The sequence below is a fragment of the Pipra filicauda genome, unplaced genomic scaffold (genome assembly GCF_003945595.2).
Source record: "Pipra filicauda isolate LSUMZ 115617 unplaced genomic scaffold, ASM394559v2 scaffold49_size4853605_pilon, whole genome shotgun sequence".
Taxonomy (NCBI): Eukaryota; Metazoa; Chordata; class Aves; order Passeriformes; family Pipridae; genus Pipra; species Pipra filicauda.
The window spans coordinates 3,470,450-3,497,591 of record NW_024104642.1 but is presented as its reverse complement, the minus strand read 5'-3'; the positions used below and the strand labels follow the sequence as shown (position 1 = coordinate 3,497,591).

Below are 27,142 nucleotides of genomic sequence, written 5' to 3'. Positions count from 1 at the left end.
TCCAGCATAGCAGCAAACAGGAGGGCTGAAGCCAACTTTCTGCCATATGAGTACTCTTCTGTTCTGCAGCTCAGTTGGGGTCTTTATTGATCACAAAAACTCAAGGCCTTTGCCCATCTCCCATTTTAAAATCCATCCAACTGACTCTCCAATACGGCTAGCATTGCAATGGGTTTTGCCTTTCCTGCTGGTTCAGGATGAAATGGGCCACCTGCTACTAAAACAGACCTTTCCATTTCCTGCTATAACCTGGTTACCACCTAGAGGTCCTGAGTTTTAATGATAATCCATGCAATTTACTAGATCTGAGACATTTGGCTATTTTTCCATTGTGAGACCCAGAAAGATCAAACTGGACCCATCCTAGATACTTATAAAGTTACCCTTTTTGATGATGGCTGCTTTACGGGACCTAGAGCGGTTAGGTGAATTATTCTGCTGTTTCTTCTATCTAAACAATGACAGATTACACACAGAAATGTAAATAATTATTTGCATTCCTTCCAAAAATCAATTAATTAAATATTTAAACTAATACAAAACATAGCTTTAATGCATAGGATCTAAGCATGTCTTTTTGGAAAAAATATTACACTATTTGATAATGCAATTGAGCATTTCCCTGGTTTTTGTGGGTTTTTTAAAATATATGCTACAAAAGTATTGAGCCTTTGATTCCAAACATACTACTACTGGTATATTGGATTTTACAAGCAACTTCTTTAGCCTGCTGTTCTCTTAAAAATTGTGGGTCAGACAGAGTAATTCCATTAGCATGTACTCAGGAAAGTAGTCTCAATGGGACCTTTTCAGTAACAAGAAGTCCCTGAAATTTGAAGTCAGAATACCTTTTGTGCACAGGTGAAATAAAGACAACAGTAGCCAGTACATGTATGAACTGTGGTAGTGTCTATGCCATAAAGCCTTGCTAACACGGTGACAAAGGTCACAGAGATTTAAGAAACCCCGAATTCCATAGTCTTGATGAACTATCCGAATCAGCATAATCTCTGCCATAGATGCTGCTGTGCTCATGTGTGCTTTTGTCACTTCAATGGACACTGCTTAGGAAAGGTGTTGCCATTCTGCCATGGTTCTAGCAGTGACATTCTGAAGAATGGCTGAGCCTTTAGAGTTCAAAGCATTTAATATCTGAAGAGTCAGTAAACCTTATCTAACCAAAATTACTTGTTTTTCAAAAATATGCGAGCAACTGGAACAGAATCTGTACTACATGAAAATGACATGTTCCCAGTTGTTCCCCCTATTGCAAATCAAGCATATTAAGTTATAGAGACAGGAATTAAAATTATTTATATATATTAGGTGTGCTTTGTCAAGCAAAATTTTTTACCAGTTCACAATAAAATAGCTGTCTGAATAACTGCAATAATGTATGCCTGATTTATTGTAGGTGTTTCTTTGATTTTGCCCCACTAAGCATGATAAGTAAAGAATGATCTCTTTCATGTTGTCAGATGTTCTAGTAGGCAACAACTGCAGCTACTGAGTTGGCTGCTGTTGCACATGATGTTAAAATTCATGCAGAACCACAAAGAATATTCTTTAACAAATCCGGCAGTTCACCATTTCTCTCACTAGAGTTCAAACCAATCCCAAATTTATTGTTACTGACAGGCCACAGACTGAAACACGCAAAGATTATCTGACTTGCTCCAGGTACTGCTGCAAGTCAATGTCAAGGCTGAGAGCTGGTTTTCAGCCCTCCTTGCTGCACTCTATTACCTTTTTCAGTACAAGCTAATTCAAATTCCCATGAATTTCAGACCTGGGGGAATTTTCATTCTTTTTAAATTTTTTTTTTCTCTAACTTAGGGTGCCCAATGTATTTTGCATGGTGAATAAAAATTATACAGTGGATTCAGAAAATCTAATGATGGGAGGGGATTTCATACATGTAATCTTAGTACTCTTGCTCCTTATGGTATACCAAGAAACCCTTTTCTCCACTAAAGTGAAAGCCACAGCTGAAAAAGAATAATGAAAACATCATAGGTCAGTTCTTCTGTAATAGTAAATAATGCACATCCTCTTAATTTTTATTTAATTGAGAAAACATACTTTATTCATTACATTTGGAGTTGTGCCTGTCCACCTTCCACATTTGAGCAGCATTCATTTGAGGGGAAAGACACAAGTCAATCACAGGAGTATTCTGAAGACTAGCGTTTTTGTTATGCCCAAGATCAAAAAGACCATATTGTTGTATGTGCCTGGCTTTGTTATAGAAGGTGGCTTGCCTTTGTTCTTGTGCAAACTTGCTCAAAATAGAACCAATGTTATGAAATCCTTGTGCTGCAAATGCACAGAACCAGAAAAAAGTTTATTATCATTTGCATAATAAGTAATTAAAAGGAAATGCTGAGATAAAAAATTGCATAAAAATTAGGATATCTGACTAGCAGGAATGTCTTAAAAGGCCAGATTTGAGAGTACTGTATTGAGTTTTAATTCATTTTATCTACCACTTTGCTATTTTAAATAATTTTTAAAGTTACATTTCTGAAGCAGGATGAGTTTTCTGATTACAATTTCACAGAGCAATGAAACATGGTAGTCCATAAACCATTGCCACTTTTGCCTGGCTTAGAAATAACTTGATAAATATTTGCTGCTTTATCCCACCCTGCCCCCCTGCTAAACAGATCCCTTCCAACTATTTCCTAATGGACAGTCCTCTGTGCAGATTTTTTTCTGGCAACATTTTTCCATCACTAGAAAACAAACACATTTAGGTAAGGCATATAAAAAAAGCTTTCTTCCTTGGATGGTCTTTGTTTTTAAGATTGCTCCTGCACATTATGAAATCTGAATTCTACTTGATAAAAATCCTCACTGTTGATTCTGTAATGCTAAGATACAAATCTACAACAATCCCCAAAACAAAGGACAGACTGCACATTTTTAGGTGGGGTCATAAGTTCTCCTCGTCTTTGTGCTGGCTGTGTCTCCGGGGTAGTTCTCCTTCAGATGTCAAGTCCCTGCAAAATGCAGGATCTCGGCTTCACGGTCCTTCATTTCTGCCTTCCTCCTGCTCGCTCTGAACTCCGCCTTGTATTTCAAGTATCCTTCATATATTTCTATGTAAAGGTACATATTATGCCTTCCCATCTCTCACCCTAAGATGCTATTTAACCCTCTCCTCTGGGCTAAACCTGTAGGCTCCTCTGCCACCTCCACCACACGCACACCCCTAGCTCCAAGGGCGGGGGGATCCAAGGACTCGGCGCCCAGCTACCCACGGGCACTACAGCCACCTCCCTCAGAATTAGATCATCTTACGCTGATTAAGAGAGTTCAAGACCAGCACAGCTTGACAGCCAGGTCTGCATAAACAAGACGAGGGAATTTTTAATAGCCCGTCGGAAAGCCGGCTTGCCGGGACCCGGGGCGGGGGCCCAAAGCACCCCGGAGTCGTTCACGGCGCTGACCAGGGGCTCGGCGGAGGAAGTCTGACTTCAGCCCCAAAGAGGATCCCTCATCTGCCGTGGTATTTCGCTCGGGTCTCCCCGCTCCCCGGCCAGATTACTTCCTCCCCACTTATCACCCTGGGGATCGGAGGGAGGGAGGGGGACGCTTTCCGTGCGCAGCCCGGCGCAGGTGACAGGAGGGAAGTCGAAGGGCAGCGAGGGTCCCTGACCCACATAAGCGCCCGGGGCACTGCCCTCCCAAGGAATTACGCTGCAGCTCTGCAGCCCCCGGCCGAGCCCGGAGCCGTCCCCTCATTACTGTCCCCCATCCCCAAGATGTCCGCTGCTGCTGCCGCCGGCGGGAGCGCAGACACGGCCCCGGCCGCGCCTGCCCGGGGCCGGAGAGGTCGGGCCGCTCCCCGCATCCCGCCCCTCCCGCCGCCGCCTGCTCTTGAGTTACCTGTTTTGATGACCCGCGTGGCCTTTTTTTCCCCCCTCCTCTCTGCAATGAAAATCCGCGGCCGGTCACTCGCTCCCCCCCCTCCCTCGCCACGCCGCTGCTCTCCCTCCTCCTCCTCCTCCTCCTCCTTCTCCTTTTCCTCCTCCTCCTCCTCCTCCTCAGCGGGAGCCGGTGTCAGTCAGTCACATCAGCTGCCCCGGCAGGCAGGGAGAGCAATGCCCTGCAGCTTCCGGGAGTGCCAAATAAAGACAAGTCCAGAAGGGGAGAGAGACGGTGACAGAGATGGAGAAAGCAAGCAAAAAGTGGGTGGAGTGTGAAAATGGAGAGAGAGAGAGAGGTGTCTCACGGCAGCGGCTGGGAGTCTGGGGAAATGGTAGTGGTGGAGCATCATACAAGGAGCAGGGGAGAGCGCTGGTACCCAGGGCAGGGGCACCCACAGCTGCTGGCATGGTGGCCCTGCTTGCCCATCGGGCACAGCTTGGGAGAGTGGGAAGTGAGCATCCCACACCACACTGACCCAGTCGACGCTGGGAAAGGAGAGCGAGGCCCGTGCGGAGACCATCAGACTCCTCACCTCACATGGCAGGGGAGGCTAAGGGCAGCCTCATGTACACCAGGATGTTGCCTACTCTGGGCCGGACTAACTGTGCCAGCCTGACCACTGCTGTAGCTGGGCCCATGGTGGGGCTGATGCCTTCATTCAATACGGCCATGAAATCAGGACTTCTCCCAGCAGGCAAACCTTCATGCCTAGGCCTCGTTTGTTAGACCCTGTGGGCTTCCCACCAGTCGGTACCCCTGGCCAACGGGGAGCACACATGTTTTGCACTTGTGCAGTGCTTGTCACCACATGGTCCCAAGGGACATCTGATCATCCTCCTGAAATCTGCTTCACCTCCTCGTATCAAATGAGCTGGCTTTCTGCACGGAAGTCTTGGGAGAAGACCATGAATTCCCAGCCTCTAAAGGAACAGTTTGTTCTTGAGTGGAAGAAGAATTCATTAGTTAGTGATAATAAAAAAGCCCACATACATTTTTCAAGTCAACCATGTGGCTGCGCAAGAATTGGTAGCACATTTCTCTATCAAATATATAGCTTATTTTAGAAGACTTTGTGTTTCATATCTGATGGTTTGACAACACCACTATACAATATGGAACATAAGGATTTGTTTTAATTGTGCAACAGTTACATGTGGGCTGAGAAAAGTCATATTTTAACAAGAATGCCATAGTTAACAGGAGCTCACAGACCTCACATGCCTAAAGTCAGCATTAAGCAAAAGCAAGCAGACTCCAAGGATCTGTCTAGGATTCAAACTCACTAGTGCAGACAATGTAATTGGCATTGGAAATTGCAAAAGAATTACGGGCGCAGTGTCCTGTATGCAGTGAAATGAACTGCTTCTCCTTGGCATGTATAAACAGCCAGATGAAATCAACAGAACAGCACAAGTTTTAAAACAGAGGGTCTTGTCAAAACTTCCAAGAGGGAAAAGGTAGTATGGAATTGAAAACCTGACTGAAAAAAATGCACAGAACATGGACACTACTTAAAAGAAGCAAGAAACAAGCCCAGAAGATCTCATTCTGGGAAAAAAAAAAGCCCAAAGGCTTAAGAAATGGCGAATCTAGTACGCTTAGATTAAAGCCCAAATTCCATATTCCTTACAACTCAGAAGAAAAAAATCCCAACACCTGTGCAGTGTCAGCGTGATAGGCTGAAAGTTTAGGATGATAAATGCAGTAGACTTTCTGTAGAATATCTATTTAATTTGAAAACGTGTAATGTAGTTAAGTGAGGAAAAGTTTCATAAGCTCTTGGTGTAAGAGCTCAGTCAAGCACTCCACATCATCCTTTTACATAATAGGCATGTGGAAAAGAAGGAGAAACTACTGGGTAATTCCTTTCCATGGAAAGTCCTATGAGGCTACCAGACCAGCAGATGCCCGACATGTCTAAAACATGTCTATAATCCATCTTCTCTCTTGTATTCTAGTCCTTTCTTCACCAAAACAAGTGAGTTCTTCTTTCTTGTCCCCAGGAGAATTTTGGCAAACTTGAAAGGCTAAGACTAAAGTAAAGGGAACAAAAAGAACTAATACATTTAATCAGAAGGAAAAAAAGGGGAGATTCAGTAATTGTAAAGTGATCTTATAATATGGAGGAAACCCAGTGGCAAGCAAAGATATAAGATGTAGTGCCTGAAAACATTAGAGAAGAAAGCCTTGCAGTTTCTATAATAAAGAAAGGTAATCTGAAAGGCCAGTTCTAGAAGGAACTTAGTAGTTATTAATACAGGCTGAGCAACATCCCCTCAAAGAGAAGAAACAAACAAAAGATATACAAATTTTGGACTTTGCAAAATATTGTATGTGCAAAAATGTGGACTAGATGGTATGCTATTCTTTCATCCCATCAAGGAAAAAGGCTTGAACAGCAATAAAGAATAAGTTTTGGAAGTGGCATTGGAATTGGCATCAAGTGAAACACTGAGCAAGGAATGGCTGGAAGATCAGAGTTTAGGGCTGAGCATTTTGCCCTCAGTCTAACAACATATTCGTGTATTGGCTTAGATTTATATGCAGAAAGTACGTAGTGATTATCTGTATACTTTTTCTAGTGGGGACAGGATTGAAACACTGAAAAAAACCCTTAAAATTCTAATTTATGCTCTAGTCCTCCTGAAATTGTGAGGAGCTCTTCTTAAGCAAGAGGTGCAGTAATAGCCCTCTTGCAGGGGGCTACGTTAAAATGAAGCCTAGTGTATTGCATTTAATATAACTATGATTTTTTTTTCATTTTACTTACTGACTTTGCTGCTGCAGACAATCTGTGCCAAGGCTGGCATGTTTTATTCCCTTTTATAGAAGACTGTATTTCTAAAGTTGTGCAGTGATCCCAAAGTAGAGATCAGAGGCTGTAGAGATAGACTATCAAAATCTCTGTAGAGTGACAACATTGTAACCTACTTAGAAGAAAATACTCTGGTGCATCTTTTATTTGCATACATGGTTTTTTTCACAGGCAAAAACTTGAAAATGTTAATTCCTACTTTCCTAGTTATGTTGAAAATGGACTTTCAATGTATATGACTGTAAAATTTCCCTGCTGAAGAAAGTTGCATCTAAATATTTCATAGACGAGTCCGGAGAAAACCACAAATATTTTTGCTCATTTCCTTGATTTCATTAAGTCTGTCTTTGCTGGGACAATGCAGAAAATATTAATACAAATTAAAATTGCAGAAGCAGTTACTGATGTGAAAATAAATTGGAATATCGTGAAAATCTTGTAGTGTGACTTGCTACATCTGCTTAAATAATATTGGAGTGCATTCAGGACATGTCAAGATGCCTTTTGCATACCAAATCTGCTGTTTAGTCTACAGATTTTGAAAAACAGCATATAGCTAATTAACAAAATGCATCTGTGAAGAGCACTTTGTGGATATCTTGTACAGATCAAGTGTCAAAACATGCAGGGGAAAAAAAAGGGAAGATTATGCCAAAAAAGTGGACTATTTTTCCTCTTTCAAGCTAGTGTGAAATAAGGCTGAATCTGTCATCATTCAAACTGATCACCTGTAAAATATTCAGGCAGATTCGATTTACATTTAATTTCAAAGATGTCACTCTACTGCTTTTTTATCTCTTGTCTGTATTCTCTTCTCTTTTATGCAGTAAGATCTGGGGGTGTGGACTCTCATAATTGTACATTAATTAGTTGTATGCTTCTTTTTAGGCATGGCAACATAAAATGTTAAGTAATAAGCACGTGCTTATCATTAAGTATGTGAGTAATGGCATCCCTGTGTAGCAGAACACTTAAGCATTCCCGTTGTATTTAAGCAGCTTGTCGCATAGGGATGGTATTACTCACTTGTTTATAATTCAGGATATGTTTAAGGGCTTTGCTGGGTCCAAGGGGAAATTGTTCTGATCTCACAAATACTTATCTTTGTGACTACTTTTACTAATGTTAGTTTTGTGGTTTAATTCAGTTCTGTAGATGTTTTGGGAAAGCCACTCAGTGAATATTGGCCCTCAGTTCTGCTATGTATTTACATGGCATTATCTATTGATTATCATGGGATACAGGCTTATGTTGTATTTTTGCTAAATATCCTGTTTTGTACAGTACTGCATTTTGATACGGATTTCAAATGGAGTTTTGTGTTTTTCATTTAGTTATAGGCAGAAATTTGCAAGGAACTTTCAGTGAGGATGATTTGACTGAGAGAGCAAGGAAAGCAAATTTTCCAAGTGTGTGAGTGTAGAGTTGTTGTGCCACCTTAAACTACTCTTTTGCCGTGTATGAAACCTATGGAAACAGTAGTCAAAAGGAATGACAAAGTCTTACTCATTGGTCAATGTTAGTTTTCCTGTTTTAGAATCTTTAGCATTCCTGTCTCTGTTTTCACCTTTCTTTCAATCGAGGCTGCAGAGATCCTTTAAGAGAGACTGGCAGTGTTCTCTAATGATGCACCGGTACAGCTAAACAATGTGAGGTACTGCTTCCAGCTTAGTAGTTGAGTACACAGTTCTGCTTTGACAGAGTTTCAGGACAGCTTTACCATGATGCTAGGTCACCGTTCCAGCTCCAGATGTGAGCTATGAAGCATCTTAGTAGGATAATTGCAGCTGGTTAAATGTCCATGCTCTCGACCTTGTCATTGTCGGTGCTTTGTAACCCATCTGTGTCTGAGGAAAATGCAAGCGTACCCAAATACTGCCACAAGTCAAAACCAACTAAAAATGTTTTGAGGTCTTCTTCATGCCACAGCTTCTTTGACTCATTCAAAATGTTCTGCCATCCTTAGCACCAGCTCCAGTCATTTTCAGAATGTGTGGATGGGTCAGACATGGAAGTCTGGTGTTTTAATCTGTGTTTTCTTGTGGCTGCAGTTTTCTCTTATTAGATGGCATTCTTCTCCTTGTTGTCTGCTGCTGTGTTTCTTTCATCACTATGTGTATGGTGGCATCACTGTCATGATCAGAGCTTGTCAAGACTTGCTGTGTCTACATCATCAGTAAAATGCATCAGTCCTCTCCATGTGCTACTTGCAGTTAAAATCCCTCATTTAGTTGCCGAGGAGGTTCTACCATGGCTTCTTTTTTTCCCAGTAAATCCAGATTACAATTTTTTTTTCATCTCCTAGAGATAGAAAGCATAGAGCCAGCTCTAAACTTTTTCCTGGGAAGACTTACAGATGATTCCCTGAGATCAATATCCTTGTTGCACAGGAAAGCCCAGACAGCTGGTGCAGCAGAAGTATGGAAAAATCCAGACACATAGAAAATTAGATTTTTTTTCCTAAAATCTGGGGATATTTGAGATTCTTTTAGTTAATAAATGAAAGGTTTACTATGCAAACCACTGGGCTAGAAACTTTTTTTTTTAAATAATTACAGAATCATCTGATTCTAGGAAATGGTGCTATAAAGAAAACACCAAATTGTGCAAAATTTGTGGTAAAATGACATTAATTGATAAAATAGTAATGTGGGCAGATAACCAATATGTATTCTGACAGTTATACACTTAGTGTTGTTTCAAGCCTTTAAATAGACTGTCCCCTTATTCAAACAGTGGTTCATAAGGTAGTGTAACCCCAATTGTGGTCATCGCAGGCCGAATAAGTCAAAGAAAAACTGCCTTTTAGAGACATTATTCCTGTGTTCTTTCACGACAGTTAATTAGCTACTGGGTGACATTTGCTACCCCCTTCTGCCAATGCAGTACCTAGCTGGTTTTGTCCACCTCCAAGCTCCTTTGTGCTGTACGGGTGAGGGGAAAGCAAGGAAAGCACTCAGTCCCTGTTAGATCAGTTCATTCAGGCAGAAAATAAAGACCTTTACCTCAGCATAGTCACTGTGCTTGGTCTGGTCCTGTAAGGACCCGTTTAGCTCTTGACAGGTATCTTCTGTAAATACACTTAATAGCCTAATATGGAGTAGAGCAAGCAAAACCACAAGTTTTGAATGTGAGTGTTTGAAATATTTTACCTAGTTCTTGAAAAAAATCTGAGGTGATTTATGATTTTCCAATATAGAGCTGGAATGCCAGGGGCGACAGAGATGTGAATTTTCTTCTGCTTCTTCAACCTCTCCCTCAACCAAGGACTTGAAGAGCAAGGATATCTCAGTTTTATATCCTCCTGCTAAATGAGACTGCTGGCAAGGATCCTTAGGTACAGTACATTACTTATATTAATACGCAGTTTTGTCAGCCTGAATTATTATTTCACAGTTTATGGTTATCTAGATTAGATGCAAGGAGCTGACCAGGCACAGCAGCACAGAGCCTAGCACAGTCATTTACTCTAGTTTTTATATTCTCCATGGCAAATGGAGTGGGACCTTTTTATTTTGTAATATTCTGAGAGCTTCTGAAGACCAGACCCCTTCTCTGAAATCTATCCTTCTTAACGCATGATTTTCCCATGCATCTGTGGCAAAAGGAATTCCTCTGTTGAGTGCAGAAGAGTTTGTTCTTTCATAAGAATTTTGAAAGTATAAAGCCAAAACAGGTTTTAGGATAAATAAACTCAAGGAATAGAATAGAATAGAATAGAATAGAATAGAATAGAATAGAATAGAAAGTAGAATTATTTCAGTTGGAAGGGACCTACAACGATCATCTGGTCCAAATAGCCACCTTATGTTCCTATTTTTTTCCCAAAAAGAAGGAGCAAAGAAAAGTAACAAAACATAAAGAAAAGTAACAAAATTTATTCAATTTAATGCCTAAAATGGATTAGAAGTAACTATAAATATTTCACACTGATGGGGTGAAATCCTGGTCCCCCTCAAGTCAGTAAGTGTTTTGTCACTAACAGGGGCAGCGTTTCACCCTACATGTCTGAATTCATGTTTCACTTGAGTAAATATAGGCCAATCATTTCGGTATCAGAAATAATATTTTTGTTTCAAAACTAGTAATTTATTTCATTCTTATTTTCTTGCTTTCCTGTTTTTACACAGGCTCTGCACATACTGCATTGTATTTCTAAAAGCTGTAATTTTTCTTTAGAAAAGAATATTGTTTGCTCTCCTGAATGATTCATCTTGGAGTTCTCTTTTAATCCTCCATCGAATGTGCCAGTCTTGTAACTTCATAAAGGAAAAGAAAGGAAAACAACACTCTAAGGCTGATTTATGAATTAGACCATGAACATTAAAAATACATAAAGCCTTGGTATAAATAAGAACTTCCGTTTTTGTTCTAGTTCATTTACATCAGTACCTCTGAAACAATACTAGTGGTTGTATACAGATTTCCACTGCTATAATTGATGTATCTCAGAGTATGAAAAAAAGGAGTATAAAAGATAAATATGCTGAAGATTTGCTATTTAGCCTTGAGTTAATAAGGCTAGCAATTTATGTAAGATTTGAAGAGAAAAATAAATGCTTACAGTACAATATAAATTCAACTGGAAATACTATGCAATTTATAATATTTGGGAAACAAATAGATGATAAAAGAGCTTTTAATATAAGTTCCCATATATCCTATTAGGTTAAAATAAAAAGATTTTAGATGCAAAGGAAAGAGCCTAAAAGAACTTTCATAGACAATCTGTAGCCTACAAATGATTGTAAGGTCTTTCATTAGATTACTGTTATTTATTTGATGTACATGTCAGATTAGTGAGAGACCTTTCAGCATCCCAGTGAGGTTCAGCTCCATCTTGTCCCTCTGATCTGTAGAGGTCATCTACTGCCCAGCTGCTGAGCTGGGATATCTCCAAATCACTGTTGTAGGCAGTTCCAACTCATTTCCCTAGTATAAGATACACTCAGGCATTGCAGCTTGTATAAAGTATGTATAAAGTATCAAAGCTGTGTGTCTTGTGGTATTTATAAAATGCCAAATGGTAATAACCCCAATAGTTGTGTATTGCCATGAAGAATGTATTTACAGAGTCAGACCAGTATTGAGGGCACTTACCTGTGCCACAGCATATAAAAGGTTGTTCTGTATATATGTGCTGACCAATCCTGAAATGTCAGCCACTCCCAGCCACCAGCTTCATTAGGCCCATGATAATCAGCCAAACCAGTTTTGCTTCCCTGTGGTTGGCTGCATGCTTGTGTGATTTTTGTCCATGGCTTCTGTCACCTCCTGCGAGGTAATTTAGAGATCAGCAAAGTTGGGGGCCTTCAGGGGTTGCATTTCAGCAGTAGCAAGGAATGAAATGTTGTAAGTTCTTTTGCGTAGCGCTTAATGAAAGGGAAATAAACTGTTAGAGGAACGATGGAGTAAAGTCTTTTGGGGAAGCAAAACATAAAATGGTCTCCACATTAATGTTCTCGGAACCATAGGCCGATCTACATCACCAGTTGTGGTGAGCAACACATATAATCCCCTAGTCATTCATAAGTATTTATAATGATTCACCAGTGTTAATGTCATAATGTTTAAGAAATTTAAATATTTCTGAAGTGCATATTTCCCAGGAATCTTCACGGTATTCATATCAGATCTTCCTGAAACCCTTTTTTTTAGTGTTATTTAACAAATTTACTAGAGAACTGATGTGCTTCACATATGGGAGTTGGTTGAGGTTGATTTGTTCATTGATTGCCCTGATTTTTGTGAGACACAGATCCCCAGTCAAAAGGTTGTATGTCTTCTGTGGTAATTTACTGTTCAATTAAGAAAAGCATAACAGAAGGGACTATTATTGTTTTGATTTTATTAGTTATTTTGATGTTTGTTACTACCTTTTTCCTCTTTCCTGTTGTACAAAAATACAAGCAAAACCTAGATTAAAAGTTACCATGTCACGTTTCTGACTGTTGGCCGGGTGCCAACAAATAACAAGGTTTAGAACAATTAGTTTCATGTGCAGGGGAAAATACACATATATTTCATGTTTCCTGATACTCTCCAGGAGGAAGATGATGAGCAAAAGCTCAGCTCCTCAGAGGTGTTTAGATCCTTTTCAAAACCACATGTCAGTACAGACACTGGATAGATGATGGGCAGTGCCAATATGCATCTGTGTGTGTCATGGGGCTGTTTTTAGCAATTGGAAGTTCATACAGGAGCCTTTACGAGCAAAACAGCTGCTGATTTGAGTCCATTTTTGTTTGAGGGAAAGCCTCAGGTTTAAAGGTCTGTTTGTTCTAGGGTGATTGAAGTCAGCACAAGTTTAGTCATTGATTCAAGAGAGCAGGTGGCAGTTCTTAGGAGTCCACTCCTGTTCCAGCTGAAGGCAACTGAGTTGCTGCCATTATTTAATAGAAGGTATCTGTAATTCAGCAAATAATTAGTAAAACTGTCCTTAAACCTTTGTGCAGCTGAATCAGCTCACCTTTGTAGAAAGCCTTTCTCATTCAGACGGTAGGGCTATTGACAGGAACAGCAGTAGCAGCTGCGGTGTGGGAGAGCGTGTGTGTGTGTGTGTGTGTGTGTGTGTGTGTGTGTGTGTGTGTGTGTGTGTCTTGCCCAGCAACCTCATTCACTGACTGGATTTCACCTCCCACGCTCCACCTGCGAAGGGCGTGTGATTACTCAGTTTCTGTCCAGCAGCAATAGGTGCAGCCTGGCGTTAATACTTGATTGGAAAGCAGTTGCAGTCTCTCTTTCCAAAATCTTTGGATGCTAGGAATGCGTGTCCAGCCCCCCTTATGCAGTGTTCATGGTCTTCAGAATAGGTAGAAAGGTGTGGTTGCATGCAGAATGATAAATACAGATGAACCAGTATTATATTAGGATTGGTTCGTCATATATTTGTAGATATAGACACATATGAGTGATCTATTTTGCATAAGGAGTTGCAGTACTAAGAGTCATAGTAGTTACTTCTCTGTCGTCACTATACACATTGAATTGCAGAGTGTGCTGTAAAAATAATCAAGAACACAGCAACATCTATTTTTCTCTCTTACTCTTTTTCTTTGCTAACACATTTTTAAGTTTGTAACTTTATTTAAAGAGAAAGGACCACATTGTCTGTTCTTTAATTTTATTTGATTTGCATGATACATAGAATATAGAATATATAAATACAATGTATAATAATTACACAATACTTAATAAAATACTGTATGTTTAATAGAAATAAATATATTTAATATGTATAAATAAAATATTGTGTCTATAATATATAAGGTATATAACATATAATATATAAAAATAACTCAGAGAATCACAGAATTGTTCATGTTGGAAGGTAGCTCTTGAGTTCATCTAATCCACCTGCCCCTAAACGATTTTTTTCCCTCAAAACTGAGCAACTTTTTCATTTCAGAAAGGGAGTCCTTTCCTGCAGTTTCTTCTGCCTTATTTAAACCATTTAAAAGATGTATCTTTAAAAAAAAGAAACCAAAGATAAGAAGATAAGTTATATAAAGTATATAATATAAATGCACTTTTTAGAAAATTTGAAATAATTTAAATTAAAAGAATGATGATGCAGTTCAACAGTGTAAGCAGCTATCGCTCCTTTGGAATGAATAATAATGTGATTATTTTCTTAGAGCATCTACAACTCTGTCTCTGAGTTATTCTATGATTCTTTAAAATAATCGTTCTAATTGTGGGTGTTTTACCTCTTTAAAAACTGGTTTGTTCGTCCCATGTGTGAGCCACACCCTGAAAAAAAGAAAAGCTTTGCACACCTAATTTAAGATTTAACCTAGTATCAGTGTTAAACCTGTTTCAGTCAGTCGTTCTCGTACTTAAAATGCTGTGTAACTCAAGGGTTTCTATTTATTCATTTAGCAAATCAATTTATTTGAATCTGCCATGCCTTAGAACTTAATTCCTGCAGTCCAAGGTGTGTAGTGTGCTATTTTTACACTAAAAATCACTGGGGAAAAATTCACTGCCTTGTTTGTTTGTTTGTTTTTCACTGCATTGAATGTAACAAAAAGAAGGCAGCTTGGTAGCACTGTAGGCTAAATTCCCATAATTGTGCTCAGAGCAGACATCAGACAATCAGATTTCCTCACACAGACACAGGAACCCTCAGCCTTTCACCTACGTGCAGATGGGTTTATGTGTTCTTACAGTGCTTTTCAGCAATGTCTCAGTTGCTGATCACCAAGAACTGGACTGGTATCACTCCTGATTGCTCCTAAACTTCTGAAAAGGTTTTGTGGGAATTTAAAAAAAGGCTTATTAATTCATGTTGCTTTAGGCTATCATGATGCCGTAGTCTAAAAGATCCTAGCTTTAGAGCTACAGAATCCCTGGGAAGTTCAGGAACCTGACTCCGCGGTGACCTTTTCTGAAAGAAAGGTCAGCATGCCACAGACAGACTTGCCAAGTCAACTGCTTTTCCCTGTAGACTAAAGCTTTGTGGTCTTATCCCCAGATCTGTTAGGAAACTTGGCCAAGCTACTGCTTTTTGTTGTTTCAGGCACAATATGTGTGTTGAAAGAAGTTTCATACTAAGTGAGAGTGATTTCAGCAAACGGAAGTAAACTTAGGATTGAAAGTGCTTAAAATCCACCCTGTGGCTCTGTATACATAATTTCCAATTTTTTACGGTTTTTATGATTTTCTAGATTCATTCATGGGATTTGGTTCTGTGCAAATCTCACGCTTCCATTTTCATGCTTGTTCTCCTTTTGTTCTCTCAAAGTTGAGAGAGGTGGGACTTATTTGGCACATTAGGGACTGATCTTCCAGCAGTTTGGATTAGCTTGGGATCAAAAAATAACCTAATTACTGACACCTCATTATTGTCAATTCATTATTTCCTATGCCAAAGAGTTTTAAGCAGAGGGGGTTAATTGCTTTATTTTAGGGGAACATTTTTGGGGTACAAAATCTGGGCAGGCCATTACCAGTTACTTTAAACACAATCACAGAAATGTTTTGACAGTTGGAAGTGGCTTGGGGTGACAGCTTTGCTTTGACAGTGGCTTGAGGCTTTTTGGTTTTGACTCAAGATTAAATTTTGGCCAGAACAAATGTGTGATCTTCCCGTCCTCTTTATTCAAACTTCTCTTAGCGAGAAGTTGCCATTAATACTGAAAAGACTGCAAAACTTGAAGATTTTGTTTTATTAAGTTTATCCAGTACGATATTTTCACGTATTTTCCTTTATCTCTGTTCATTTGCATCTTAGATTAGAATACCTGTTTAGGGCAAGAACTGTGTCTTCAGATAGTATTAATCAGGCAATATATCTTTGGAGACAATTATGTAATTTTCTCTGTTAATATTTTAGAAGTGGATTTTTTACCTATTACATGTTTCAAGTCAGATTGTCAGTTCTTCTAGATCTCCAGACTTGTTCAGAAAGCTGCAGAGATCTGCTGATTTATAGTCACTGTACATCTGACCCAGCATTCATGCAGTTACTTCACTGATATATAATCTGAAACCAGGAATGTGTGTGCTGCTAAGGATTTAATACTTTATGTGACTACCTTAGCATAAATATATGCCAATCAACTGTGGCTTCTATATTGAATATCGTCATGTCATTGTCCAGTCATGCCCACATAGACTCCCAAATAGACACTGAACACAGATATGGCATTGGGAAGTGGGAGTTCTGAGGTGCTGACAGGGATGAGTGAATCATGGACTAATGCCAGTCAAATATGTCACTCTCTTAATTTTTTTTTTAACCTCAGAAACCTCAATCAAGGTACTTACCGCAAAGTAAAATATGAATATGTCAAATTCCTATGTGAGTCACAGACCAGATCCTGTGGATCAAAAGCTCTATGGCTGAACGTTGCACTGGGCTTTATAAGGACAACTGGCACTTGTAAGTGATACTTATCGTTCTGGGTTCAGATTGCTCTACAGTGTTGCAGTTTAGCACAAATATATTCACCTAGAATTTGCTATGTGCTCTAAGGAATAACTTGTCATCAAACTCGCACACCAGTAACTATATGCACAGCGAATAAAGATAGATTGTTCCTGTCTATGACAAAAAGGCAGGGGAATATACGTCAGTTGGCCGTTTAGGTTTGTTATGATTCAGTTGGCTCAATTGACTCAAATCAAATTCTGTGATAATTTCCCCATCAAGTTCCATCTGTTTCAGAAGGATGACAGATCTGAATTTGTGGGACTCCTGTCCTTTTGTATTATCAGAAGGACATAGTGACGTATTTTGAGTCTGGCAGCAGCAGTGGCTATTTTGGCTGATGGTGTGCAGGATCAAGTGGTATTGGCCATTACCAGCTCCACACGTGTTGTAGCAGCAAACGTTTGGTTGGCTCTGTGAGTTGTATCTACTGACAGTACATTTGTTGTGCTGTCCAAAAAAGAGAGGGATACTAGTGGTAATGTATAACATAATGCTCAAATTTATACAATCACTGTGTTTCAGTAATTGAGGGAATGTTGGATTTTATAGCATAATCCCAGATCAGCTCTGAAATTCTGGTGCAGTTTAGTGAAGAAATGAAACTTTCTAGCACAATTTTGCTTATATACCACAAGTTTTTACACTTTTTCACAACTTCCTAAATAACCCATCCTTTTTCTAAAAAAATGCCTGCTATCTTCTTTTATCTGAGGTCTTTTAACAAACAGACATACTGTATTGATCTGCTGTCTTGCCAGGTAAAAATGGCCATTAAAAACCACAGTAATTCCAACTCTAGTAGTTTGAAATAACTTGTAATAATCTGCTCTTCTTTTGAATGTGAAAAATGTCTGTATTCTTCTAGCAGGGTTTGTGGTTTTTTTTTTTTGAATAACAGCCACAACAGAATGTCACAAACTCGGTGGAATCTACAGAGGGATAAAACCCCCACGGATACAGAGTTTATTTGAAACTCCCCTCCTGCACACAGTCATGTGAGGCGTTTGCATTTGCAGCTCTGTGTTACCCCACCTGTGTGTTAGTTACCTGGCGAGCACATCTTTTATGTTCCACAAGTTATCTGGCTCTCAATCCACACATAGATGCGTGCATGTATATTGACTCCGCAGTGAGCAAAAATGATCAGAGAACTGGCAGACTGAGCAGCAAAACACAGTAGAAATGTTGAAGAAAAGGCTACGTAGAAAAGAGTTTTAGATAACTGTGTTCAGCTATGTGTGTAAGTGAAAACAGGCAACTTTGTCTCGACACTGAATTTGCTGATTAAAAGAAGATAACCAGTATCTAAGAAATACATGTTGTATGCATAAAATGAATGCATTACATACATGTTTGGTATCCCACAGCATATGTGAGATAAACTCAATATGCAATTATGTGATATTTTTTACTATATTTGGTTAATTCTTTCATACCTTAGTACTCGATGGTAGGGATTCAAGTCTGTGACATCTGTTCTTGACTTACAGTCTGTGGCTTTTAGAAAATTACAAATGTTCATTTGCAAAAGCTACCCGGCAAATGTATCGCATGTAATGTAAACATTGTGCAGCATCCTCGCTCTGTCAGCTCTGTTAACTAAATGCTGACACTAGATTTACAGAAAGCCTTGAAAATTACCCAAATCAAAAATACAGTTCTCTCCAAGCACTTACATTGTGCACTTCCATTCACCCTCATAAAAGAACATTTATTTGGACTACATACTTACAGAACTTTGATATAACAATTTTTTCCAGAGAAAATGTTTCAAACAATGAAAAGTGTGGTGGTATCTGTTCCTTCCCTTTTTTTATTTCTTCTTAGACATTTCTTTTTCTTCTTTCAAGAACTAATTATTGGAGACACCAGCTTTTACAACTGGCATTTTCATAATTTTGAATAAAAATTTTCACAAAATAATCTCGATTTTTCTGAAATGAAAACTAGGTGACATATATTGTGAATATATTCCAGTGGTTTCAAATGGCCTAAATGAATACAGACTATGCTCACGATTATTCCTTACTGCCAATATTCAATATCATAATTAAGGGTGTATCTTTCAAGCTGATAGTGATTGTCCTGTGAGTTAGCAGCAGAGTATCATTGCTGTTGATACAGGATATTCATAATTTCTTGTGTTGCTATATTGCTTTTATGATTGTCTCTATGAACTTGTCTCTTTAGGATTTAGTTCAGTGTTAATCAGAGAGGCAAAGCTAGGCAATTTCTGTCTTATACTTCTACTTGAAGAACAAGAAAAACTAGCAGAAAATCTTTTATATAGAAGCAAATAACACTACAGAAGCAAATTTACCTTAGGTGAGCTACTCCCCCTTGCATCCCTCTACAAGCAGCAGAAAGAGGCTCCTCTTGACAGTAATTCAGAGGATCTATGTGTCTCTTGACCACAGAGCAGGACTAGGGAGATTTCTCCCTAGAGTAAAGTTAAGCCTGTGGAAATGTCTCTCAAGTTTCTCTATTAGAAACAAATTCTGCTTTACGCCAGACTACAGTATTCAGTGCTGGTAAAATGTAAGATGGACAATTACAGCATTGGCATTATCTGCCAGGGCTTGTCTAATTAATTGCAGGAATGGGAGGACATGTTGTTTTTTAAATTATTTTTTAAGAAGGAAAGTACTTAATCCCATTTTTGCCATTTGACTTGATGCAACACTAGATATAGAAAGTGATTCTATATTTTGTATACTCAATATATAACCTCATTCTCATTTCTCACTGTCAAAGATATCTAGTGATCTCATGTGGAAAGTTCAGAGTGCTGTGTCACGGTCGGTATATTTGGTTTCTTTGGAACTAGGCAACCCCAACTTAGTCTATTCCAAATAACAACATTTCTTATTAATAGGGTTCTTTTTACAGTATTGATAGTACTTGGCAGCAACGGAGAATTACGTGTGCTAGATGATGGCCTAGTTAATTGCGGAATTTGATTCTCCTTTATCTCCTGAGCTGACTTTCAAATTCTTACTCTTTTTACCTGAGAAGCATTTTGCAAACATTAGAAACCAAACTGTGAAGGAACCCGGGATTTTTGTTCTCAGGTCTGGTAACAATCTCATGTCTTGCAAAGATCCTGAAGCTGTTCTGACTTTAGGGGCATTTGAAAACATCTGTTAATGCACCTTATTAAAATAATCTCATCTGAAGACAAGACTGTAAGACCCAGTACAGATCTCTGAAGGTATCTGGAGAGCTCTCCATAATTTCACTGTGCTGTGGAGAAGACCACTGAAACAGGGAAACTGTTTTCAGTCAGTATGAAAGTGTCTGTGATTCTGTTAAAAATGTCTCTTCCAGCCTCTCCTCTACTTTTAAATCTGCCAATTCTATGCTTTCTATGCTTGCTTCTCTGCTGATCACTGTGGTGACTTAATTTGTTCTTAAATTCAAACTGCAAGCTCCTCTAAGCATTTTTCAAAGCCTTTTGATACAGTTCCTTTCTCCCTCTAACGACTTCAGAATGAGCAGACAGATTTAGAAGTCCTTTTTCCTCTTCCTGTGTGTCCTGGTTTCATCTAGTTAGTTGTCATCTGGGATTAAACCATGACACTGCTAGGAGTTTCAGAGAGAATGGAAGAAGGCAAGCAGGGGATCCTTCCTCCACAGTGGTAGAAGAGGGTTCCTTTCTCAGGCACTTCCAAACATGTGCCTTGTTGAACAGCCTGGCACAATGTTTATAAATGGATTTTCTGGGTTCATGACCTATTTCAAAAGAAGTGCTGGAAGCCAACACATTTTGTTCTGTCTTATCTGGGTACACCGAGCACCTGTTACAGAGAAGATTCTTCACCCAGGCCTCTCCACTGGGTAAATTTAAGCTTCTACAGCCCTGGGTGAATCCCATAGAAAGTAAGATGATATGCAGATAAGATCTTTGGTGTTTTCAAAATTATTATTCTTTTCTGAACATTCAAGCATGTTTATTCATATGACACTGTTAGTATTCCATAACTTTTAAGTGCCTCACATGACCAGATTGAAATTTAATTTTGAGTACATTTAATTAGATAGCAATTATATTTTCCTATAACCATACAAGTTTGGGACAAAATTTTACCAACCATTTTACATGAAAGCATTACCTGCTTTTTAAAGTGCAAGCGAATGCATGAGAATCACCACCAGGTGTGTCTAAACTGTCAGTTATGCAGTTAAGAGGAATTAGTGTATAAATTTTTTTTCTTGACCATGAAAGTCAAAGGATTCATATGTACCAAAGTATGTTTCTTAAACATACATAGAGCATTTTCCATGTCAGTTCCAGAGGCTGCAGTCTGCAAGAGTAGTGTAAGGACTGGGGATGCTGTTGGGCTGAAACTAGCTGAAATTCCTTCTACATTTCAGAGGTTTTGCATACACTGTAGGAGATTGGGCGGTGCTCTAAGAGAACAGAGAACAAGATACATAAGATCTGTGAAATAGTAAGAGGTGAGATTTGATTATGTGGTTGTAGATCACTGTATTTTTACCACCTGGGAAACTTAGCACCATGCTCTCCTCCTCCTCCTCCCCTCAGCTTCCTAGCATTCACCAATAGCAAAAAAATCCCCATTCAGTTTGGCACATGAAAATCTTGAAAGGATGCGGATGAGATTCCTATTAGGGTTTTGGAAATCTGCTGTCATCCCATCAGTCCACAGAAACACTCCAAAATACCATATTCTGGGGGAGAGAATGGAAAGTATCTAGAGCACCAAATGTGGCAGCTGGAAACAATTTAAAAAAATACATAAGATGGGTAGGCCAGTGTTATGAGGAGTAAGAGAGGCAGCTGGGAGATTTAAAAAGGAAGGCCTGGGAGCAGCTGAAAGATGCCAACAGGCTGTTAGTGAGAACATCTGAGAGAAAACATGCCAAAATGATAAGAAAAACAGCTGGAGAAAAACAGTATTTCAAAGCCTCTGAAACAGGGATGGATATGCAAATTCTGCTAACTATTGAATGAGTAAATTAATTACATTTTTTTTCTTTTCAGCTTTCATAAATTCCTCTTGTTTTCTCAAATGACCTCCTTCTGTAGAACCTGAAAGTGACCTTTTCTGCTGTGTCTTCCTCCTCTTGACCTTTTGGTTCTTGGGTTTTCCTCCACAGAAAATAGGTGTCTCTGAACAATCCTGTTTACTTGGTGATAGTATATTAAGCTAATATTTTAACTGTTTATTTTTTCTATTTCCTGACCTTATTAAGACTTTCCCTGCTTATCATTCTGAATGTGAAAACCTCTTGGTGGAACACCATTCTCTGTGAAGGAAATGCACAGGTAGCAGTTGATTCTAATAGCTCCAAGTCTCACTCTGGGTAGGGCCTGCAAGATTTAGATGGCTTTGTATTGCAGAGGTCTAGCTGGAGGAGTTGACAGGCTTGAAGAGTCTGATGAACTGCCTCTAGAATTTGACAGGCTCTAAAACAAGTTTGTAATAAGAACGTGGTGACTTTGGGAAGTAAGCTATAAAAATACACAGTGGAGCAGATTTTCAAGATTTTATGCATTACAGTTGCAAATGTAATTTCTTATGTGTTTTATTATACATGCAGCTCATAATTTACTCATATCTGATTACATATTTGAATCTAGTCTAGGTGTGTGCAACAGTGATGTAAAGACATATGCCAATATCTGATAGAGTAGCATGTTCTCTACCTTTGAAATTGTGTCTCTGCTGTTTTTCATCTGTGAAAGCAAGAGACAGTATATATGTACTTTTTCCCCCCATAGATCATAAGGAACAAAGAGCTTATGTGAAAAGAAGAGTACCGGAGAAGATCTTAATAGATTCTGTCCCATCAAAGACAGAAATACAGCAACATGAAAAGAGCAAACATGCTGTCTAGCTTCTCTGAAGCTGTTTGCTAATGACCTCCAATGAACTGGAAACTGCTAGAAAGCATAGTCTCAGCTTGAAACCTGAGAGAAGGAACAATAGCAGACTGAGAGAAGGATGCAAAGCAGGTGAGAGTGGAGATAGTCAATAATTATTTTACAACAACGTAGCTGTAATTGGGCATCAAATTCTTGATACCTTTCATGCTACCTGACATACACTGTAGTGTCCAGGAAGAACAGCAGCAGTTTTGAAAGACATGAAAATAGATTCACAGAATAATAAAATGATAGAGAAAATTGAAAGGAAGAGAGGGTATAAAAATGCATAATAAAATATATGGATCATTTTTTGAAAGATGTCTGAATGATTACCACTTATGATTGCTAAAATATAATTCAATATGTAGCCTATAATAAATATTTTAAATAAGGAAAATAATAAGGTCAGGTCAAAATATTTACAATCTAGTCTGATAAAATACTAAATGAGACAGAAAGCACAGGTAGCACTTTCCCTTTTCCAGGGAAAGTTTTGCTTATCTGGGGTAGGGAAAAATACTTGGACTGAGTGAGAAGAAATGTTCATGGTGCAAATGAATTGTTTCTGAAAAAAGCATTTAAGTGAAATTTTCAGTCACCTGAAAGCCTTTAACTACGTCTTTTAAAATAAGATCTGTTGTTTTGGAAGCCTCTGATATGATATACCCCAAACAGGAACAATTAAACAAAAGCATAAACTTGCAAGAAATTCTACATATAAGATGTAGTGTTGCACTTTTTATGCTTATGTAATTTTTTCTCTTAGAATAAGAAATTTCATCTTCCCTTTTTCATTTTGTCCATGATTAGCAGTAGACTAAGCAATTTATTATTCTACATTCTGGTGTAAATACAGATGGCCTCTACTTTAAAAAAAAACACAGCTTTATGAGAAATGAGTGCAGGTGCACTTATCTGAAAAGAAGTGAGATAGTGGATTTGAGAAATAATGGAGGAGGCACTGTCCAATTGGTTTTTTTTCAATGCATTGCCTTTGATAGTTGAAATAACTCTGCCTTCTACACATCCTGCTTTTCAGCCAGTAGCCTGAGAAGGTCTTTGTCAGTGGCTTTGCACCACCTTCTGCCCAGGTTCATGTAGCTGTAAACCTTGAGAAAGAAGGAGGATTTCAGTTGCAGAAAGAAGAATGCCTTGGTCTGTGATATTTTTAGTTAAAATGAGGCAGTGGTGGAGAGACTGAATTTGCAGGACCTCCTACATCAGCAGCATGCACCTATAAATACAGAAGAGCTGCTACGAAATCTACAAACTAGAGATGTGCTTAGGCAGCTCCATTTAAATGGAGTCCGATAATTCCATTTGTAGTTGGCACGGGTCCCCAGTGTGATGCTCTTTGAGTGACCTTATTCAAAACTTACTGTTTCTCAAACAGTCCTGAGGAGGAGCGCTTTCTACCCCTCCTCAAGAATGAGAACAACATAAGAAATTTCACCTCTGATAGTTTGGTTCAAACTCTGGGAAATCAACTGAACATCACTTGAATATTTCTTTTCCCCCTCCTCTTCTCTACACTAAGTCATTATCAGAAGAAGACCCAAAGTTCATCGCACACATGAACATGTTCCTGCCCCTTTCTTCTTTCTAGCATGTCACACTGAACAGCAGAATTGTCCTTCCACTAAACCCACAAAGATGTTCGAGCAAGCCAATGCCTGGTAGAACACAGTGCTGCTCGGAGGGTTTATGTGCAGCTTGCTCTGCTCAACAACAAGGCTTTAATGAGTTGTGCTCTGGGGTAGCCAAATGGTGTTGCAAATACCGGTAATCCTCTGAGTACCAGGATCAGGGAACAGTGCAGTAAAATAGTTCTTTTCTTGAGCTCATTGCTGAATTAGGAATTAAAAGTCAATTACTATCACTTAATCTTTTACCTGTATGACTGACGGAACCTGAGACTTTGCAGGTAACAATGCTTAGATTGAAAAACATCCGACTGAGAAACAATTTGTTTTCATGTTGGCATATATATATTTTGTCCTTAGGAGTCACCAAATGGGCAATAACTACCGTCGTTCTCGGCCAGTTAAGACCTGGAATGTCTCTTAGCATTTAAACTCCAGACAATTGTACCATCCTGATAATCACATTAAATAGCACAATAAATATTGAGAATCCATTGAAATATTGTGATGTTTGCAAGTAGTGGCACTTCCAGTACCACCGAGCAGACTGTACTTCTTACCCCTTTGGAGCAAACCTCTCTGGCGTCCAGCAGTTCTCTCAGGAAATATTCATGCAGATCTATTTACAGTCTGGGCCCTGGCTGGATATCAAGCTCATCTTGATTGTGTCCAAAGCTTGCTAGTCTGTTCTCTCTGCAGTTAGCAACCAAGCTGTCCTGCTGAAACAAAGATCATTAATACAGTGTGGCTGCATTTCAAATAAACTATATCTAAAATCCAGTAGAGACAGTGCCTACTTCTCCCTAATACTACCATTCCCTGCTTTTAGGAAAGCCAGATTCCTTGAGGTTCCTCCACACACTGTTTGTATCTCTGCCAACCTATATTCTTAGAGAACTGCTGGCAAGCACTAGTCCCACTGTCGGGATCAGGCCAAGGCGCTCCATACGGTTTGCATTATATTGATGACAAGACACAGGATCTTTGAAGCCAGCTTCATGCGTTGAAATTCCAGTGGCCACCAAGGCCTTCTTTCCCCGGAAGACACTACATTGCTGTTTTGTTTGCCCTTTGACTAGCCTTTATTAAGCCAAATCAATGCATTTGCACAAAGAAAGCCTTTCAACTGTGGTGTGCCCTTCTCAGGTGCCCGCTTACCTGAGCTCCTGCAGCCATGTCAGAGGCAGCTCCATCTGACACCAGCCCTCTGAAGGCTGGTGGGCACACTTCTGTTTCCACACTCAGGCACAGTTCTCAGAGCTTTACATTAGATTCTGATTTCTTTTGGCAAGATCCCAGGTGTCGTTAGAATAGACAGGAGAATTGCTATTCTTGATAAGGTCAGAGGAAAACCGGTTTCAAGACACAAGAGTGTACATGAAACTGGTGACATTTGCAGAAGAGTAAAGCCTGGAGATCTCTTTACTCCCTCTTACATGAAAACCAGTATAAATGATGATGGCACTCAGGTTAGTGAAAGGATTCAGCTTACAGAAAATGAGAAAAGCGTTTCCTTGATAAAGTAGTTCTCTAATGGAAAAAAAAGCCAATATTGATGAAAATCAAGAAAGAATAATGCATGAACTTGCATTCTGTGATACATAAGACTTGGTTTATGAAGAACAGTTTTTCCTTAAACAATGTTCATAACATAAATTCATATAAAGGAATGCACACTACTCTGTAACTGTAATTGAAAAAGAAATTGTAAACATTCCTTATTGCACTAATGTATGACTTCCCATCTTCCAAGGCTAGGAAGAGAACACACTGGATAAAGAGAGCAGACCACTTTTAAGGTTCTTCGTTGCTAGTATGATGAAGAAATGACCTCATAATTGGGACTGTCCATCACTTGAAAAAGCTTTGGCCATACCTTGAAACAAAGCTAGTGCTTCATCTTGGTTATGCTTGGGTTGTTCTTGCCCATTTACTTGTCCGCATAAAACACTACGGCTTAACTTGATGACTTTAAGATCTTTTCCTGACCTAAACAATTCTATGATTCCTAAACTGTCTGACTACCTTTGGTGAAAATAAGATTTTCCTCTAGACTTTCATTATTTCTATCTCCATTCAGAAATATTACCAGTGAACAAATTAGCAGATGAATTCCAGCGGTTTGAACAAATAGTCAGGGAATCCCAATTTTTGGCAACATCATGGTATCCACAGCCTTGAGCAAGTAATCAGTCCTTCCTTTGAAGCAGCTGGAAAATGCACTGACGTGTTTCTGTTGAAAGCCATTCAGTTGTAATGGTTCTTGTCAGGAAAAAATAAGAACAATCTGCTCTGGTACTTGTAAATGCAGCGATATTTTGCTTTTAAACAATTTATGATTTTTTTAAAATAGTTTTTTTAAAAATAATTAAACCACAAAATGTTTTAAAAATTACCCAATTTTTTTGTTCTGGGAGACAATTTCGTTTACTGCAGGGTTTTAAATTTTAGCTTATTTTTGTCATCACTACAAATCCCGACAACACCAACAACAAAAAGTACAAGTTTTTCACAGGGTGGCAAAATCCCTTGCCTGCATTTCTGGATAGAAATGTGTTTTGTTCTTCAAGTATGTGGTAAAGATCAATTCATGTCCTTGCAAGTGCAGTGACAAAACATTTTTAACAGCCTAATAACAGGTGATGGATTCACTGAGCTTTGCTTGTGACCTACCTCTGTCAGTTTTGGTATTTTGACATCTTTTTCTCTGGTTCAAATGGAGTCGACGTACTCAGAAGAGGGCGAGCTGCAGATGGAAAGAGCTCTTTTGTAAAGACTTTTCCAGATTTCATAAATTTTTTGGTGAAAGACTATGGGGTTTTCTTATCTTACCCAGTTTAAATCTTAAGTAGGAAGTGAGTTGGCACCTGCAAGAGTCTTTGCCCTGTATAGAAGTGGGGGCACGTCACCCCCAATAGCCA

The 27,142-nt window shown here is 39.0% G+C and overlaps 1 protein-coding gene and 1 long non-coding RNA gene across 2 annotated transcripts in view; one reads left to right on the top strand and one right to left on the bottom strand.

Moving 5' to 3' along the window:
- CAP2 (cyclase associated actin cytoskeleton regulatory protein 2) overlaps window positions 1-3,986 on the bottom strand; it is a 68,954-nt gene extending 64,968 nt beyond the window's left edge. Inside the window, exon 1 of the mRNA XM_027744992.2 lies at window positions 3,892-3,986. The gene's annotated coding sequence lies outside the window, so the exon portion shown is untranslated. The remainder of the gene's footprint in view (window positions 1-3,891) is intronic.
- The window catches only part of LOC120324338, a 124,167-nt gene continuing 100,181 nt past the window's right edge, over window positions 3,157-27,142 (top strand). The window contains exon 1 of the long non-coding RNA XR_005565582.1: window positions 3,157-3,511. This is a non-coding gene — a long non-coding RNA (uncharacterized LOC120324338). The remainder of the gene's footprint in view (window positions 3,512-27,142) is intronic.